This window comes from Eriocheir sinensis, chromosome 9 (genome assembly GCF_024679095.1).
Source record: "Eriocheir sinensis breed Jianghai 21 chromosome 9, ASM2467909v1, whole genome shotgun sequence".
Lineage (NCBI taxonomy): Eukaryota > Metazoa > Arthropoda > Malacostraca > Decapoda > Varunidae > Eriocheir > Eriocheir sinensis.
The window spans coordinates 24,740,040-24,745,039 of NC_066517.1; the positions used below are offsets into that span (position 1 = coordinate 24,740,040).

The window sequence follows — 5,000 nt, forward strand, 5'->3', positions numbered from 1 at the left end:
TTTTCCAGTCTAGACGTCTCTCTCTCTCTCTCTCTCTCTCTCTCTCTCTCTCTCGCAAAGCTAGTTAAAAATGGCGGAGAACGAAGAGAAGGAAGGAAGGAAGGAAGGAGGTAGCAAGGAAGACAGAGAGAGAGAGGAAGGAAAGAGAGAAGGAAGGAAGGAAGGAAAGAGAGGAAGGAAGGAGAGGAAGAAAGGCGGAAATGCGGTGAAGATTTTGTTTTTATTTACTTTTAATGTAATTTTAATGCACCTTTACGTCCGTGTGTGTGTGTGTGTGTGTGTGTGTGTGTGTGTGTGTGTGTGTGTGTGTGTGTGTGCGCGTCTGTGTGTGTGTCTTGTCCAGTCGTGTAAATATTGGGAGGGAGGTAATGGAGGAAAGAGTGGAGGGAAGAAGAAAGTTTTGGTGGGACCTTGTGTGTGTGTGTGTGTGTGTGTGTGTGTGTGTGTGTGTGTGTGTGTGTGTGTGTGTGTGTGTGCGTTTTGCGTAGAAAGTTGTTTTATCCGGTAAGTACTTATGCATTAGTGTTAGAGAGAGAGAGAGAGAGAGAGAGAGAGAGAGAGGTTAAAGCTAGCTCTTCCTCTCTGTTGACACTCCCCTCAACGGAATCTCTCACGCAAACAACCTAAGGGAGAGAGAGAGAGAGAGAGAGAGAGAGAGAGAGAGAGAGAGAGATAATAAGGAAAAGGGAGAAAGGGAGGAGCAAATGACTGGGAGAAGGACAGAGAGGGATAGAGACAAGAGGAAAGGGAGGGAGGGAGGGAGAGAAGGAAGGAAGGAAGAAAAAAGGGTATTACAATTAGGAATTGGAGGAAAGAAAGGAGAAGGGAAGAAAGGGAGTGAGGAAGAGGAGGAGGAAAAAGGCTGAGAAATGTAAGGATTGGAGAGAAAAAAAGAAGGAAGGAGGAGAGGAAAGGGACATAGAGGAAGAGCAAATGGTGAAGGAAGGAAGGAAGGAGAGGAGAGGAAAGAAATTGAAGGAAGAAAGGAAAGGAGGAAGGAGGAGAGGAAAGGAACATAGAGGAAGAGCAAATGGTGAAGGAAGGAAGGAAGGAGAGGAGAGGAAAGAAATTGAAGATAGGGAGTGAAGGAAGGAAAGGAAGGAGACATTGAGGAGGAAAGATGAGGTAAAGAAATGATGGAGGAAGGAAGGAGGAAAAGGAAGGAATAAAATAAAGGAAGAAAGGAAGCAAGTAAAGAAGAAAGAAAGGAAGGAGAGGAGAGGAAAGAAATTGAAGGAAGGGTGGGAAGGAAGGAGAGGGAGGAGACATTAAGGAGGAAAGGTTGAGTTTAAGAGATGGTGGAGAAAAGAAGAAAAAGACGAAGAAGGAAATAATAGAAAGGAAGAAGGAATGGAAGAAAGGAAAGGAGGAAGGAAGGAGGTAGAGAGAGATGGAGGAGGGTTTGATAAATAAGTGAAGAGGAAGAAAGAAGAGAAAGAAGAAGAGAAAAAAAAGAAAGAAAAGAAAAGCAATAAAATGGAGGAAAGTGACGGAGGAAGAAAAGATGGAAGAAAAAATGGAGGGAGAGAAAAATATGGAGGTAAAGTGTTTGTGTATCGGAGGAAAGGAGGAATAACAAGGAAGGAGAGAAGGAAGGAGGGAGGAAAAAGGAGAGATGGAGAGAAAAAGAGGTTGAGTAGGAGGAAAGATCGGAAGAATGGAGAGAATGGAGGTAAACCGGGAGCGAAGGGAGAGAAAAAAAGTGGAGAAGGAAAGAGGGAGGAGAGAGATGGAGGTAAAATACAGACGGAGAGAAAATAAATTATCAAAGAGGTAAGAATGGAGGAAAGGATGGAGGGAATGGAGAGAAAAAGAAAATGGAGAAGCTGGAGGTATGGAGGTAAAATACAGATGGAGAGAAAGGCAGTGGTTGGGCGGGAGAGAAGGATCGGAGGAATGGAGAGAATGGAGGTAAAATGTGTGTGTATATGGGTGGAGGAGGAGGTATGGAGAGAAAAAAATGTGGAGGAAAGATGGAGGGAAATATGGAGGGAAGGGAGGGAGAGAGAGAATGTGGCAGCAGTGTGTGGGAAGAAAGGAGGGGAGAGAGAGAGAGAGAGAGAGAGAGAGAGAGAACATCCCTTTTTGTATTCATATTTCCTTTCTCCTTTTCAGGTGTGTCGCCCCTCACCTGCGGCGCCCTGAGGTAGGTTCAAGGTCACGGGCAGAGGTCAAAGTTCAAGGCCATGCCAGGTATGTGTTTGGGTGGATGGAGGAGTGGGAAGGTTGTGTGTAGGGGGGGGGGGGAGTGTGTGCGTGTGTGTGTGGGTGTATTTGTGTGTGTTAATTTTAATGTATTCAATGAGGGTCTATTATTATAACTATCTCGTATGTATATTGCATCTAAATACCTTCTATGTGTTTTTATGTTGTTGTTTTTTTATCGCTGTATCTATGTTCCCGTTCTGTTTGTTTGTGTGTAAGTGTTTGTCTTCATGTAAAGTGTGTGTTAAGTACTGTTAAGCTTTAGGTCAGTTATGTAGTGTAAACATTAGCTTATAAACTTCATGTATGTATTAATGAATGATCGGAAAATTACTTCAAATCATTCTGTCTTCATTTCTCGTACATTATAATCTCTTATATCTCTGTACCTCCGATCTCTTCCTTACTGTCCTCCTCGTGTTCTCCTTCACTCTCCCTCACTCTCATCTTTCTCTCAAATGTGTAAATCAATGAGCGATATATTAGTCAAAATCATCCATTATAACCTCCCTTCCCACCTCCTTACCTCCTCTCTCTTTTACTCTCCTTTCCTTCTTCCCTCCTCCTCCTTCACTCTCCCTCACTCTCATCTTTCTCTCAAATGTATAAATCAATGATGGAAATATTAGTCAAAATTATCCATAATAACCTTCCCTTCTCACCTCTTTACATCCTCTTTCTTTTACTCTCCTCCTTCCCTCCTTCTCCTTCACTCTCTCCGTACTTCTCCTCTTCCTCTTAATTCTCCCTCTACGACTCCACACAGTGTTCAAGTCCCCCTAAAGACGCTTCATAAATTCTTAAGCAGTTTTATTTCCACTGAGGAGGGGAGGTGAAGGGACGAGTGGCCGGGGAGTGAATGGGCTAAACGGTGAATGGACGGCTGAAGGGTCGGGGCACGGGCGGCGCGGTAAAAAGGGTAACGTAAAAGGCGAAGGTAGATGAGGCAAATGAAGGTGGATTATAAAAAGGTGGAGAGGTTATAAGGTTAAGATAGAGGGTCACACACACGCACATACACACATAAGGACTCACACACAAATACATACACACTCACATACACTGAGACATAGATAGATAGATAGACGGAGACATAGATTGAAAGAGACGGAGAGAGAAAGCAAAACCTACAAAATAAAAAAGATATATAGATAGATAGAGAGACAGACAGAGAGAGGGAGACAGAGAAAAAGCAAAACAAAATATAAAGATAGATAGATAAATAGATAGAGATAGATAGAGAGACAGACACACGGACAGAAATCAAAACAGACAAAATAAAAATTGCATGCAAAAATATTCAGCTGGAAGTGAGAAAAATATTTGAGCGAAACTAGGCAACACACACTCAAAAAAAGGAGTATTGGAAAGGGCAAACATTTATAAAGATTCGCAGTACTCAGCTCCCGGAGGAAAAATATTGAGAGAGAGAAAGAGAAAGGGAAAGCGTGACATGTATTGCAATAATCACGATGAAAAATGGAGCAGCAGAAGGTCAGAGGGAAAGGGAAAAAAAGGAACAGGGAAAAAAGTAGTTGAGTAAAGAGGAAAATTTCATATAGTAGGAGGTTTTAGCACGTTAGGCTTTGTGAGGTTAGGTTAGTAAAGGGTTTTGTAAGGTTAGGTATAGTTAGGATTTTGTTAGGTTAGGTTAGGTTTTGTTAGGTTATATTAGGTTACTTATTAAAGAGGAAAAATTTATAGAGTAAGAGGTTTTAGGACGTTAGGTTTTGTGAGGTTAGGTTAGTAAATAATTTAGTACGGTTAGGTAAGGTTAGGATTTTGGTAAGTTAGGTTACGTTAAGCTAGGTTTTGTGAGGTTAGGTTAATAATGGATTTTGTAAGGTTAGGGAAGATTAGTATTTTGTTAAGTTAGGTTACGTTAGGTTAGGTTTTGTGGGGTTAGGTTAATAATGGATTTTGTAAGGTTAGGTAAGGTTAGGATTTTGTAAAGTTAGGTTACGTTAGGTTAGGTTTTGTGAGGTTAGGTTAATAAAGGATTTTGTAAGGTTAGGTTAGGTTAGATTTTGCGGGGTTAGGTTAGTAAAGGATTTTGTAAGGTTAGGTTTTGTTAGTTTATATTAGGGTACTTATGTTAAGATAAAAATGATGATATATATTACGTCTCGATGCAATAAATAATGTGATAATGTAACAGTGAGTAAGGAAAAAATATAACTAGGGAAAGAAAGGTTTGGTAAAGAGGAAAAATTCATTTGGCAGGATTGTTTTTTCTATTCGCATAATAAAAATAACAAATGATGCAGTTCTCGCGATGAAAAATGTAGCAGCTGAAGACGGTCAGAGGGATACTGGAAAAAAAAAAAAAAAACGAACGAGTAAAAAGAGAGTTGGGTAAATAGGAAAAATTCATATGTCAGTAGTTTTTGTTAGGTCAAGATAAATACGAGAACAGTAATTACGTCTCGATGCAATAAATAATGTAAATGTATAACTGAGGGAAAGAGAAAAAAAGGAACGGGGTAAAAAAAGATTAGGTAAAGAGGAAAAATTCATATGTAATAGTCTTGTGTTCAGATAGTATAATAAAAAGAACAAATGATGCAGTTCTCGCGATGAAAAATTAAGCAGAAGGTCAAAGGGAAAGGGAAAAATAAAGAACGCGATAAAAAGAGTTGAGTAAATAGGAAAAATTCATGTCAGTAGTTTTTGTTAGGTTAAGATAAATACGAGAATAATAATTACGTCTCGATGCCATAAATAATGTAAAAATATAACTGAGGGAAAGAGAAAAAAAGGAACGGGGTAAAAAAAGATTAGGTAAAGAGGAAAAA

The 5,000-nt window shown here is 40.0% G+C and overlaps 1 long non-coding RNA gene across 1 annotated transcript in view; it reads left to right on the forward strand.

Annotated features, from left to right (window-relative positions):
* Positions 1 to 2,239, forward strand: part of LOC126996231 (uncharacterized) — a 52,122-nt gene extending 49,883 nt beyond the window's left edge. The window contains exon 3 of the long non-coding RNA XR_007751112.1: positions 2,116 to 2,239. This is a non-coding gene — a long non-coding RNA (uncharacterized LOC126996231). The remainder of the gene's footprint in view (positions 1 to 2,115) is intronic.
* The last annotated feature ends 2,761 nt before the right edge of the window (positions 2,240 to 5,000 follow it).